This window comes from Phyllostomus discolor, chromosome X (genome assembly GCF_004126475.2).
Source record: "Phyllostomus discolor isolate MPI-MPIP mPhyDis1 chromosome X, mPhyDis1.pri.v3, whole genome shotgun sequence".
Taxonomy (NCBI): domain Eukaryota; kingdom Metazoa; phylum Chordata; class Mammalia; order Chiroptera; family Phyllostomidae; genus Phyllostomus; species Phyllostomus discolor.
Window position 1 is genome coordinate 33,599,091 of NC_050198.1, and position 15,611 is coordinate 33,614,701.

At 39.1% G+C, this 15,611-nt stretch overlaps 1 pseudogene; it reads left to right on the forward strand.

Moving 5' to 3' along the window:
* Positions 1-13,977: 13,977 nt before the first annotated feature.
* Positions 13,978-14,860, forward strand: LOC114505708 (annotated as a pseudogene).
* Positions 14,861-15,611: the final 751 nt, after the last annotated feature.

The following is a 15,611-nucleotide window of genomic DNA, read 5'->3' on the forward strand; positions in this document are numbered from 1 at the left end:
ACAATAAAGTAATTTATGTGAAAAAAAAACCCCAATGCTTCCAATTCTGGAATGGGATCTATATTTTCAACAGAGGGTTACTGTTGCACCTACTTTTTAAGTAAAGGTGACTCTAGCTAATTTTAGCTTCCATAAAAGCAACACCACCCTCCCCTCAAATGAGCCACCTTTGTTGCCTGGAACACTGCTTTGTCAAGTTCCAAATGCCACAGCCTGGGACAAATCTAGACAACTATGAAACACATCATTGCCAAGTGCAATAGGCCCTATTACTTCAGCAATTTAAGAAGGAGCTCCTACCTTTTGCAACAGCATAGATGGAACTGGAGAACATTATGCTAAGTGAAATAAGCCAGTTGGTAAAAGACAAATACCATATGATCTCACTTATAAGAGGAATCTAATCAATAAAATAAACTAATAAACAGAACTACAGGCATGGAAACCAAACAGATTGACAGTGACCAGAAGGGATGGGAAGGGGGATAATGGTAGAAAGAAAGGGAAGGGAATAGTCAAGGAACATATATGAATGATCCATGGACATGGGCAATGGTGTGGGGATTGACTGTGGGAGTGGTGGGTAGGATGGACCAAGGAGGGCAAAGGGGGGAAGATTAGGACAACTGTAATAGAGAAACAATTTTTAAATTTTTAAAAAATAAATTAGCCCTGGCTGGTGGAGCTCAGTGGATTGAGCACAGGCCTACAAACCAAAGGGTTGCTGGTTTGATTCCCAGCCAGGGCACATGCCTGGGTTGTGGGCCAGGTGCCTAGTTGGGGACATGTGAGGGGCAACCGGACATTGATGTTTCTCTCTCTCTCCCTCTCTTTCTCCTTCCTTTTCCTTCTCTATAAATAAATAAATAAAATCATTAAAAATAAAAATAAAATTAAAAGACTAGAAAACCAGAAACTCAAGGCAATGCTCAATGTGAACCAAAATAAAAATAGACTCTTTGCATTTTAATGTTTTTATTATTATAAATCTATGCATATTATAAAAAATTGAAATGTACAGAAAAATAAAAATTAAGAATTATCGACAATTTGTGATATGTATTTTCTTCTGTTTGTATTTTCAATTTTTAACGCACATGTGGTTTTAAATAACAATAATAAATACTTTAAAACAAGTTACTTTTTAAACTTTATCATTATTTTGTATTTATGTTATTTTGCTAGCAAATATTTCATTACAATTGGAATTCTGAATCCAGAATTCACCAATGGGTAGGAAAGGGACAAGACAGAGAGAAGGTGGGGAATCTGCAATACAAGTCTAGAAAAAGTTACCTGAATAGACTTAGGGCATCTCTGACTCATCAGTACCTGCTGACTGCTGCAAAGTGAATGGCAGATCCATTGGATGAATAGACCAGAGGAGAGCCAGATATCTCATTCTCTCTTAGAATGCCCTCAACCTGCAACTCAGTATCACCCAAGAGTTACTGTAACTCTTGGATTTGGGGAAAATTACATCTTTGTCCTCCTCTGGTGGTTCAGTGTACCTTTACCAGTGTACCGAGGCTAGAAGCTTCTTTGTTGCTGGTGGGGGCATGGTATTTCTTCCTTGTCTACCCTGCATATCCCATATTGGGCTTGGAAATATATGGGTGAGTGAAGAGGTGAGAAATGATAGATAGTTGAGAAAGTCCAGGAGTAGCAAGGAGCAGTGAAAGGAGGAATATAGCTGCATAAAGAAAGTAATTAGGGGGGGAATACCATGTGATTGATAATCTCAGTGACTACAGATAAAGTGCTAGGTGACATTCATATCTTGAGATATGATAAAGATTATGTCCCAAGTTTATTTTGGTTACCATGGTCCCCATGTTCCTATTACAGTAGGCTTCATGCTGATCCTTGATAAGGTATAGGGTATGGTTTGGGATATCCTGCAGATTTTGTTGATAGAGAGTAACTGCCAGAATGTAAGCTAATACAGGGTTACTACCATAGCTGCAATGGAATTGTCCATTCTAATAGGGAAGAGTAATAAATTATTTATGACCCGTAGAATTCTGTAGAAGTTACTTTATGAAATATGCTTGATATAAGAAGTTAGGCAGTCAAGACTTGTTTTTAGGATCCAGATGTTGCTTCCTAACAGGATACCAATCATTGATTAATGTGCAGAGGTCAGTAGAAAATGGACTCAGGAGAGTGAACAGTGCTACAGAGACCCAGGATATGAACTGAGGGAGCCAATCAGAACCTAGGTTCTGTGGGAGCTGATGTGTCTGGGGAAGATTAGGGCTCCAATATTGGAGTCAGTTCAAAGACCCTCCTGACAGGTGGTAATGAAATCTTTGCCATTCATTGTGCAGGCAGCAAGTCAGTGAGGGGGTTGCAGCAGAGGAAGAAATACTAGGTTTCCTGGACAGGACTTTTCAGCAGAGGCTTGGAGGGTGAAATAGAATAGAGTGCTCCTGGAGATAAGGAGATTGGTGAGGAGGACATTGCAACAATTCAAGCCAGAGAGAGAAAGAAAAAAACACTGAATAAATAAATCAGAGTAAACTGACATAGCCCTCAAGCTATAGTAGTGGAGATGGGTGGAGGAGTAGGAATAGAGTTGAGAGGGTTTTAGATTTAGGAATGAACAAGAGTTGGTGACCAGATGGAAGGGAAAAGGATGAGTACAAAATTATCTTTGGGTTTCTGTCTAGGGCAACTGGTTGGATGTGATGTTAGGAACTGAGATTTTAGGCACAAGAGGAGGAGGAAAATTTGAGCAGGATACAGAGCAGACGAGTTCCATAAGAGTTCAGTGGCCTTTGAGAGGTTCTATTGTCCTTCCAAGTGGATATTTCTGGAGGCAGTCAAATACATGAACCTGAAACCTGAAGAGGGGCCTGGGCTGGGATCAAGTAGAGGGGTCATTCAGAACAGTGGCCTGAAGTTATAGAGCATGGTTGAACTCACACTGAAAAAGTATGACACTTAAGGAAATGGGAAGATGGAGAGAAAGTTATCAGAGAAGAACATAGGGAGTCGAGCAGAAAAAAAAAGTAGCAAGGATGCCTCAAATGGCACCTGAGTAATTTCATTATGTACATATCAGGATCAGCCAGTTAAAACACAGCCTTTAATGTTTGTTTGTTTGTTTGTTTTTGTGCCAGATGTAACCCTATGTACAAGCCTCTATAAGAAATTCTGAAAACTGTTATTCACAAAACAGCAACATAGTTTAGTGCTTCCGAAGGTAGGTATTAAAGAAATTTTATAATTAAAGAAATTGTTACAGAATGTTTAGCCAGCAATTTTAAGTGGGGAAAGTATTGTCAAGGAAAATATAGGGTGTTATAGGAGTATGTAACAGTAAGGACCTACCAAATCCAGGGAGAGAGGTACAAAAGCCTTCCCTGAGAAAAGTGTTGAGAAGGAAGGGCAGGGATAGAATATTTTGCTGGAGGAAGAAATAGAGCCAGTGAAAGAACCTCAGAAAGATTAGCCAGAGAGATAGAAGGAGAAGGTGGCAAGAGCATGTTAGGAAAGCTAAATGAGGAGTGAGATGTTGTCAGATCAAAACCCAGAGAGGATCAGGTGTTGTTATCTCCTGCTGATGTGGTCAACTACAGTACCAAATATGATCACCTTCCACATGAATATTGGTTTCAGCAGGACAACTTCTTGGCCAAGGACTTGTCTTCCAAGCAGCCAGTTTGCTAGGAGCTGGGGATATGAGGGAAGAATTTCGATACAGAAGAGCATGAGGAAATTTGGGGTGGGAGTGATGGAATGGTTGTATTTCTTGATTGTGGTGGTGGTTATACCATTGTATGTGTTTGTCAACTCATAAAAACACAAAAAGTGAATATTACTGATTTAAAATTCTAGCCAAGTAAATGTAACACATAAAAACAATATATTCTCAAATTAAAACATTCACTTATTTGAAAAGCTAATAATTATGTAATTTTGAGTGTAAAATAATACTATAATGTTACTGAGTTTAAAAAAAGAGGGACAGTCCTGGCTGGTGTGGCTCAGTGTATTGAGTGCCAGCCTGCGAACCAAAGAGTCATTGGTTCAGTTCCCAGGGTTGCAGGCTAGATCCCCAGTTGGGGGTGTATGAGAGGCAACCATACATGGATGTTTATCTCCTTCTCTTTCTTCCTTCCTTCCCCTCTCTCTGAAAATAAATAAAATCTTAAACAAGGGGGGACAAATAAATGGAGAGATATTCCACATTAGTGGACTGGAAGATTCAATATTTTAAAGATGCCTTTTTTCCCAATATTCAATGCAATTCAACAAAATATTCTATTTTTTTGTTTGTGGAAATTAAGAAACCAACTCTAAAATGTATATAAAATTCAAATATCCAAGAAAACAAAGATTAATTTGAGGAAGGACAAGGTGTGAGGTCAGTATAGTGATGACAAAAGCTTGTTTCAATATAAAACACTTTATTAATAATAGTTGTGGCACTGCAGACCATGGCAAATTGATTTTCCACAATGTTGGAAAAACTGAGCCTCTCTCTCATATCATTCTGGGTGAACTTAAATTTGAAAGGAAAAGCATAGATCTTTTGGCATATTCATAATCTCAGGTTAAAGATTTCTCAAAAGAAACACAAATACAATATGCAGAGAGTAAAGATTGATAAGTTTCACTATTTTTAAACAAAAGACTTTTTGGTGAAAGATAATATATATAGAATTAGAAGATATGAGAAAAGGTATTTGAAACACATAACTAACAAAGAACTCTTACTGAGAATATATGAAACACACCTACATAGCAATTAAAAGAAAAGATAAGAGGTGACTCAATATAGAAACAATGAAAGAATAACTATAACATATAAAGAAACTCTATATGATGCCCTAGGGCTGAAAGACAGTACCCAAAGAAGGAAACACTTGGAAGGAGTTCAGAACTCCTCATGGGATAAGGTGCAGTTTAGTCCTCTGGATAGCAGAGAAATGGGCCAGTTTAGCTAAGCTCATGCTTGTCTACAGTTCCTGGACAAGTAGAAGGCAACCCAATGCTCAGGAGGGCCAGCAGGGAGGTGATCAGCAGCTGGTGATGAATATGTACAGAAAGGATGGGAACCCTCCACGCAGCAGATGGGCTGCACTCAGGATTTTCAGTGGGCTTGCAGAGGGAGCAGCAGGTCAGTGTGGACCCTCCATATCACAGGAAGACTTGTGTTGGGGCCTGTAGAAGTAATTAGAATTCTGGTGTGGGCCAGGGGCCTTCAGAGACACTGGCAAATGCTGGAGGACTTTGGCCATGTGTACTGTTCAGAGGCAGTCTGGCAATGGGGCCAATGGAAAACCTTTGGGGTTCAGTTTTTGGATTGAGAGGGCTGTGGACAGATTATTACCAGATGGAGGCTGCAAAGTTGTTGAGACACCCTAAGTTTAGGAGTCCCCTGGCTGGGGCAGAAGTCCAACACATGCACTCATCCTGAGATAGCTAGAAATCGAAGGAAAGCCTCTTCCTCTTTCAATGTTCCTCTACTGCCATCTACTGAGAAGGCTTCACATCATGCTCACTTGAAAGGAGAAATGCTTTTTTAAAAAATGTTATATTTCAATTGCAGTTGTCATTCAACATTATTCTTATATTAGTTTCAGGTGTATAGCATAGTGGTTAGACATTTATATAATTTACCAAGTATTCCCCTTGATAATTCAAGTACCCACCTGGCACCATACATATGTATTACAATTATTTTTTTTATCACAGAGCTTATATTGAAGGATATGTTTCAAGCTGAGAGGCAATAAATTGATAATTGGCACAGATACCATGGAATAAATATAACAAAGACCTACATGGAAAAATCTGAAAACTCTATTGAAAGAGACTTCTATAGATTGAATTGTGTCACCACCACCACTCTCCAATTCATATGTTGAAATCTTAACCCCAGGGCCCTGGAATATAAACTTATTTACAAATATAATTATTAAAAATGTAATTAATAAAAATTGGGTCATTAGGGTGAACCCTAATGTAATATGACTGGTGTCCTTACGGAAAAGGGAAATTTGGATAGAGAAACAGACACACATGGAGAAAGAGATGGGTTCTGTTGCTTCTATTATATATGCAACATTGTATTTACTCCCTTGGTTGAATGTGTATATGTACAGTTGACCTTTGAACAACATGGGTTTGTACTGTGGGTCCACTTATATGTGCATTTTTTTAATAAGACCTGTACTATTTTCAACCCAAAGTTGGGAGTCTGCAGATGCAGAGAGATGACTGCATTGATCTAGGCCATTTTATACAGAGGACTTGAGCATCTGCAGATTTTGCCATCCACAGGGGAGTGGGAGTCTTGGAACCAGTTCTTTACAGATACCCAGAGACAACTAAGTTTTAAGGGAGTTAAAAGTTATCTTCATACTTTCAACTGCACAATAGTGGGTCTCTCTAACCCCATGTTGTTCAAGGGTCAACTGCATTTATATAAAACTAAAATTGCAAGACTAGGTTTTAACCAAATATATTACCTTAAAAAACATAGTCTTGAGGTCAAAAGTAAATATACCTTACTCAAAGCCTTCTTAGAAATGGGAATGCTACCCAAAAAAAAAACCCCACCACACACACAGGAAGAAGACAAGCCAAGGAGAGAGGCAAACAAACCCTTCTCTTATGGCCCTCAGAAGGAACAAGCCCCGCCAACATTTTCATTTTGGACTTCTATCTTCCAGAACTATAAGACAATAAATTTTTGCTACTTAAGCCACTAAGTTTATGGTACTTTGTTACAGCAGCCCTAGCAAACTACCATATTTTGCTGTGTATAATGTGTATAGTGCACACCCACATTTTTGGCCCAAACTTTCACACACAAAAAAAACTTTAGTTTTAATTTTTAACTCAATTATTTATTTATCTACATTGAGAAACAAAACGGATTATCATATTCTAGGGTATTGTTTTGCATACAAATATTGTTATTGCTTTTTAGAGTTATACTTTTAATGCCTAAGCATAAGTAAAAGAATTTAAAACATTTATATGGATATGGAATTAGTGCTACCAATGTATAATACACATCCCTATTTTTCCTTCAGAACTTCGGTCAAAAAAGTGTACATAATACATGGCAAAATGTGGCAATGTAGATTTCAATACTGAGAAAAGTGTTGCTATAACAAATACCTAGAAATGTGGAAGTGGCTTTGGAATTGGATAATACTAGAGTAGGGGAGAGTAGAGATCCTAATCAATATGACTGGTGCCTTATATAGATGGGAAATTTGTACATGGACAGGCATGCACACAGAGGAATGTCATAGAAGATCACAGTTATGGTGTCACAAGCCAAGGAAATGCCAGAAGATAGAAACAGATTCTCTCTCACAGCCCTCAAAAAGAATCAGCTTTGCTAATATTTTGATCTTCAACTTATAGCCTCCAGAGCCATGAGACAATAAGTTACTGTTATTTAAACAACCCAGTTTGTAGTACTTTGCTACAACAGCCCCAGAAAACTAAAGCAGATGCTAACAATAACCTCAAAAAATAGAAAAATATGCTATGTTCACTGACTGGGAAACAATGTGGTAAAAATATCAGTTACCCCTGAATTGTTTTAAAGATTCAATGTAATCACAAAATCCCAACAATCATTTTCTGTGGCATTTGACAAAGTGATTCAAAATATAATGCAGTAATACAGTAGGTCAAGAATACCAAAAAGGCATAAAAAGAGAGAGGACAAGCCAGTCCTCTATTTGCATGGTAGTTGAGGGCCTTGCAAGCTGAAACCATACAAAATGATCTTAATCATCAATAGAAAAAATAATGTTCTGTGAACATTAAACATTTTCTTTTTTAAAAAAAAATTATTTATTTATTTTTTATAGAGGGAAGAGAGGGAGAAAGAGACAGAGAGAAAAACATCAATGTGAGGTCTCTGAGGGTCATGACCTGCAACCCAGGCATGTACCCTGACTGGGAATCAAACCTGCGACACTTTGGTTCGCAGCCCATGCTCAATCCACTAAGCTATGCCAGCCAGGGCAACATTAAACATTTTCAAAAGTTCAAAACTCTTTTACATGTATAAAAATTTAAAAATTGTAAAGCTGTCATTTAAAACATTAGAAATATTGGGGGAATTTGAGCATTTCCCAGTGTGCAGAGAGATGTGGGGAAGGAGAAAGTGAGCTTAAAGTAAAGATTTCCAAAGCTTTTGAAGGCTGATTTACTCTGAGTTTCCACAACTAGATACTTCTACACCAGTGACCATGGATCCTAACAAAGCAAATAAAAGCCCAAACCCAGCCACCACCATAGGTCTGTAATTAATTTGGAATCATTAAGCATGGTGTCAAAGAAATTTGCTTTTAAAAGTAGGTGGGAGCTGTGAACACCAGTATACCTGCTGGAAGAGGAAACCCACCAACAAAGGAACCACCAACAGATAACAATGGAAGAAAGTGAAGGAGGGAGTGGAAGCCACACTAACCTCAACCCAGGACTGAACTGAAAATACAACTAAATGGTGGAGAAGTTACCCAGAACAAACAACTGAGCAAGAGGGAGAGAGAAGCCTCAAAACCTCATACACACAGAAGAACCAGCTTCAACACAACTTGTCCACACCTGTACAACAGAATATAAGATGTGGTAGATGGAGTGACCCTCAGTTAAGCAGCTGGAGGGAAAGACCCACAAAAGAAAGATCCAACAACAATTAAAACCCAAAGACATACAGAGAGCCAACATAAATGACAGCCCAAGACCAGCAAGCTCAGGAGATCAAGGAGACTGCACCACCGAATGGCACAGGTCTTCTCCCATAGAAGTTCATACCAAAAACTCAGGGAGTTAGAACAGATCAATTTAAGAACCAGAGGCTAACAAGAAGAGTCTCACAAACAATGGGAAGACAAAGAAACAATCCCCAAATGAAAGGAAAGGAGGAAGCCTCAGAAAGAATGCTAAATGAAATGGAGGCAAGTCAGCTACCAGATATTGAGTTCAAAGCAATGGTTATCAGGAAGCTCAATGAACTCACAGAGAATTACCAAAAACTACAGGGGAAACTACAATGAACTCACTGCAAACTATATCAACATGAAAAAGAAAACAGAAACTATAAACAAGGGCCAAGCAGAAATGAAGAATACAATTTCTGAACTGAAGAACACAGTAGAAGGAATCAAAAGAAGGATCAATGAAGCAGAAGATCAAATCAGCGAATTGGAGGACAAGGCAGAAAAAAAAACACCCAGAAAAAGCAAGAGAAGGAAAAGAAGCTCAGAAAGAATGAAGAGGGGCTAAGGGAAATGCAGGATAACATGAAACGTAATAATATTCATATAATAGGGATACCAGAAGGAGAAGAAGAGCAAAGGATAGAAAATCTATTTGAAAAAGTAATGATGGAAAACCTCCCTAATTTGATGAGAGAAAAGGTCAAACAAATCCAGGAAACAGAGAGTTCCCATCAAGAGAAACCCAAAGAAGCCCACTTCAAGACACATCATAATTAAAATGGCAAAATTTCAAGATAAAGAGAGAATCTTAAAGGCAGCAAGGGAAAAACAGGAAGTAACATACAAGGCAGCCCCAATAAGACTAGCAGCTGACTTCTCAATGGAAACACTCTAAGCCAGAAAGGAATGGCAAGAAATATTTCAAGTAGTGAAAACCAGAGGCCTGTAACCAAAACTTTTTTATCCAGCAAGGCTCTCAATTAAAATGGAAGGACAAATAAGGAGCTTCCTGGACAAAAGAAGCCTCAAAGAATATACCTCTCCAAACCAGCTCTGCAAGAGATGCTAAAGGGTCTACTTTAAGAACAGGAAGAAAAACAGGAAGAGAGAAAGGAACACAGGCATGAAAAAGTGGCAATGAATAAGTACCTATAAATAATAACCTCAAATGTAAATGGATTAAATGCCCCATTCAAAAGACATAGAATAATTGAGTGGATAAGAAAGTGTGACTCACACATATACTGCCTATAAGAGACCCACCTCAGAACAAAAGACATACACAAATGGACAGTGAAGGGCAAAGGGCTCAAAACAAATATTCCAAACAAATGGATAGGGGAAAAAAAAGCCAGGGTAGCAATACTCATATCAGACAAAACAGACTTCAAAAAAAGAGCCATAAAAAGGGACCCAGAAGGTCACTTTATAATACTCAAGGGAACAATACATCAATAAGACAAACATTGTAAATACATATGCACCCAACATAGGAGCACCCAAAGACATAAAGAAAATCTTGGAGCACTTCAAGAAAGATATTGACAGCAACACAATTATAGTAGGGGATTTCAACACCACACTGTCAAAAATGGCCAGATCTTCCAAACAAAATATCAACAAAAATATTGTGGAATTGAACAACGCCCTAGATCAAATGGACTTAACTGATATATAGAGAGCCTTTTATCCCAAAGAAGAAAAATACAAATTCTTTTCAAATACACATGGAAAATATTCAAAGATAGACCACGTGATAGGACACAAAACAAGCCTTACCAAATTCAAGAAAATTAAAGTCATATCAAGCATTTTCTCTGACCACAAGGTACTGAAACTAGAAACCATCCTCAAGGAAAACACCCCAAAACACTCAAACTCATGGAGATTGAATAGAATGCTGTTAAACAATGGGTTAAGAATGAGATTAGGGAAAAAAATTAAAAAGTTTCTGGAAACAAGTGAAAATGAACTCACAACAAACCAAAACTTATGGAACAGAGCAAAGGCAGTCCTAAGAGGGAAGTTCATAGCAATTCAGGCCTTCCTAAAAAAAGATGGAAACATTTCAAATAAACAACCTAACCCTACACCTAAAAGAACTTGAGGAACAACAACAAAGGCAGCCCAGAGCAAGTAGAAGGAAGGAAATAACCAAGATCAGAGCAGAATTAAATAACAAGGAGACTAAAAGCACAATTCTAAGGATCAAAGAATCCAGGAGCTGGTACTCTGAAAAGATAAACAAAATCAACAAACCTTTAAGCAGGCTCATCAAGAAAAAAGAGACAGGACCCAAATAAACACAACCAGAAATGAAAGGAGAGATTACAACTGATATCACAGAAATACAAAGGATTGTAAGAAATTACTAAGAACTATATGCCAAGAAATTTGAAAACCTAGGTGAAATGAACAAATTTCTAGAAAAATATAATCTTCCAAACATAATGCAGAAGAAGCAGAAAGCCTGAATAGACCAATAGCAGCAGATGAAATTGAAGCAGTAATCAAAAAACCCCCGACACACAAAAGCCTGGGTCCAGATGGTTTCACAGGAGAATTCTACAAAGCATTTAAGGAAGAGCTTATGCCCATCCTTCACAGACTATTCCAAAAAATCCAGAATGATGGAAGACTCCCAAACTCTTTTTATGAAGCCAGCACCATCCTAATCCCAAAACCAGATAAAGACACAACAAAGAAAACTTCAGGCCAATATCACTGATGAACATAGATGCTAAAATCCTCAACAAAATATGGCAAGCTGAATCCAACAATACATGAGAAAGATCATACACCATGACCAAGTGGGATTCATTCCAGGGATGCAAGGATGGTGCAATATTCACAAATCAATAAACATAATACATCACATAAACAAAAGCAAAGACAAAAATCATATGATCATATCAATAGATGTGGAAGAAGCATTTGATAAGGTACAGCACCCATTTACAATAAAAACACTCAGCAAAGTGGAAATAGAGGGAGCATTCCTCAACATAATAAGGGCCATATATGAGAGACCTACAGCCAACATCATACTCAATTGGCAAAAACTTAGAGCTTTCCCACAGAGATCATGAACAAGACAAAGTTGTTGACTTTCACCACTTGTATTCAACATAGTATTGGAAGGCCTAGCCACAGCAATCAGACAAGAAAAAGAAATAAAAGCCATCCAAATTGGAAAGGAGGAAGTAAAACTGTCATTGATTCGAGGTGACATAGAAAATCCTCTAGATTCCACCAAAAAAACTACTCGACCTAATAAATGAATTTGGCAAAACAGTGGGATGCAAAGTCAATATTCAGAAATCAAAGGCATTTTTGTATACCAACAATGAAATATCAGAAACAGAAATCAGGAAAAATATCCCATTTGATATAGCAACAAGAGAAATAAAATACCTAGGAATAAACCTAACCAAGGAGGTAAAAGACCTGTACTCAGAAAACTATACAGCACTGATGAAGGAAATTAAGGAAGACAGAAACAAATGGGAGCATGTACCATAGTCATGAATTGGAAGAATTGACATCATCAAAATGTCCATACTACCCAAAGTGATTTATAAATTCAATGTAATCCCTTTTAAAATACCAGTGACATATTTCACAGATATAGAACAAAGATTTCAGAAATTTATATGGAACCATAAATGGCCCTGAATTGCTGCAGCAATTTTGAGAAAGAAGAACAAAGTAGGAGAGATCACAATACCTGATATCAAACTGTATTACAAGGCCACTGTCATCAAAACAGCCTGGTACTGGCATAAGAACAGACACATAGACCAAAGGAATAGAACAGAGAGCCCAGAAATAAACCCAAGTCTCTAAGGTCAGTTAATGTTTGACAAAGGGGGAAGAAGCATAAATTGGAGTAAAAAGAACCTCATCAACAAATAGTGTTGTGAGATCTGGACAGCTACACACAAAAAAATGAAAGTTGATCACCAACTTACACCATACACAAAAAATAAACTCAAGGTAGATAAAAGACTTAAATATAAGTCACAACATCATAAAAGTCCTGGAGGAGAACATAGGCAGGAAAATTTTAGATATTCCACACAGCAATATTTTCACTGATATGCACTCTAGAGCAAGGGACATAAAGGAAAGAATAAACAAATTGGACTTCGTCAAATTAAAAAGCTTCTGCATGTCTAAAGAAAACAGCATTAAAATGAAAGGAGAACCAACTATATGGGAAAACAGATTTGCAAATAGTACCTTGGACAAGTGTTTGATCTCTAAAATGTATAAAGAACTCCCATGACTCCACTCCAGGAAGACACACACACACACACACACACACACACACAACAATTAAAAAAATGGGCAAAAGACCTGAACAGACACTTTCCCAAGGAGGACATACAGAGGGCTCAGAGAAATATGAAAAGATGCTTAGCATCACTAGCCATCAGAGAGATGCAAATTAAAACCACAGTGAGATACCACTTTACCCCAGTCAGAATGCCCATCAGAAACAAATCAACAAACAAGTGTTGGAGAGGATGTGGAGAAAAAGGAACCCTAGTGCACTGTTGGTGGGAATGCAGACTGGTGCAGCCACTGTTGAAAACATGGAATTTCCTCATAAAACTAAAAATGGAACTGCCTTTTGACCCAGCATTTCCACTGCTGGGATTATATCCTAAGAACCCTGAAACACCAATCCAAAAGAACCTATACACCCCAATGTTTATGAGAGCATAATTTACAATAGCCAAGTGCTGGAAGCAACCTAAGTGCCCATCGGTAAATTAGTGGATCAAAAAACTATGGTACATTTACACAATGGAATACTTTGCAGCAGAGAAAAAGGAGCTCCTACCCTTGGCGACAGCATGGGTGGAACTGGAGAGCATTATACTAAGTGAAATAAACCAGGTGGTGAGGGAAAAAATACCATATGATCTCACCTTTAACTGGAACATAATCAACAAAAGAAAAAAGCAAACAAAATATAACCAGACATTGAAGTTAAGAACAATCTAACAATAGCCAGAGGGGAGGGAGGAGGGGCAGTAGGGGGAAGGGTTTTCAGAAACTCCTATAAAGGACACTTGGACAAAACCAAGGGGGAGGGTGGACGCAAGGGAGGGAGGTGAGTTGGATGGGGTGGGGGGCAGTGGTGGAGGGAAAATACAGGCAACTGTGACTGAACAACAATAAAATAATTTTTTTAAAGAAAGGAATATTGGGGGAATTCATGTGGAGGTCAGAGTAGCAACTATGAGTGGGTTCAGCAGGAGACATGGTTTCCAAAGTGTTTGACTGCATTGGCAATCTGGGCCTGGCCTTAGCCATTGCAGGAGTGTGGATGCTGGGCACAGAACTGTCATCTTTGATCAAATCCATGGAGTATAGGATATCGTGGTAGGGGAAGGGATGCTATTTTCTCATCCCTTGGGTACAGAAAGCAATTACCTTTGACTACCACTGTGAACCACATAACATGTCAGTGATCACTGGTAGCAAAGATTTACAGAATGTCTACATCATCCCACATATCCTTTTGTGTCTTGTTGCTAGTCAGCTTCCTTGCATCTTCACCAGCATCAAAGAGGACTGTGATGAGTACACACTGTCATCCATCACTGCAGAGATAAATCCTCAAGGCAGCGTGGTACGCTTTAATGCTGAAGAACTCATCACCCTGAGAGAGCTGGTCTCCAGAGGTGAGCAATGACCTTACAGAGTGAGCTTCAACCTTCAGGCTCCTCTTGGATGATGTCTCCTTGACTCATCTGACCTGCGGGAAGGAGTTCACAGAAGTAGAAGCTAAACAGGTGGCCCAGCAGGAAGTTGAGAGGGCCAGATTTGTGGTGGAAACAGTCAAGCAGCAGAAGAAGGTGGCCATCATCTCTCCTGAGGGTGATTCCAAGGATGCCAAACTGATGACCAACTGGCTTGCTAGTGCGGGTGGTGGCCTGATAGAGCTACATAAGCTGGAAGTCACAGAGGCTATGGCGTAACAGCTCTCATGCTCTCGGAACATTACCTACCTGCCAGCGGGACAGCCACCCCAGCAAGGACTGCTGCCTACACCTCCTTGGGCCACGTGGGCCACAGCCCCAAGGATTCTTAGCATTGCCTCCCCTCTGCTCCCACCACAGAATTACTGTGAAATTTCATGATTGGCTTAAAATGAGGGAAATAAAAGTAAAATCCCTTCAGATCACTAATTGCTCTTATCAGATGAAACTCTTTTGTTTTTCTCACTTCCATCCACTTTTTTTACTCACTTCCCTACCAGAAATTTCCAAGTGTGTATGTATACCAGCTTGTCTCTTGTTTTGAGGGCCTGCTGGAGCTCCAGCCTAGGCACAGGTAATTGGCAGAAGAAAGGCAGGGTCATGTGTGTGATAGCCTGGGGAGCACAGTTATCAGCTTGAGTAAATGTGTAGCCCCCAACCCTACATTTATTGAAGATCTGAAGAAGATAGCACACAGTTCAACAAAGAACACAGGCCTCCATTTTTTCTAGCAGCTCCTGCACAGACCCAGCTGAATAGAGGGGCTTGGGAGGGTCAGAGAGGAAGTGGTCTGTCTCTTACTGTAAGGCCGATTTTCTTTAACTGTGGGGCCAGCAGAACCAGGTGTGTACAAACGTAAATTGAAGAATCTGCCTCTGTGAAGGTAGGTGGGCTTGATTTTCTGCCTACACAAGGGTTCTAAAACTTGGATAGACTTAGTAGTGAGAGAGTAGCCCTGGAGTGAGATGTGAGTCCTATGGAAGACTTCCTGTCCACCCCACCACCTTGGTATTTCTCAAATACCCAGCAGAATTCCATCTTGAAGGATTGCATCCTGCCAGGGCTGAACATGACTGCCAAAGACATGCATCCTGTGCTCCTGGCTCTCTCCTTCTGAGACTGCCCTTCTAGA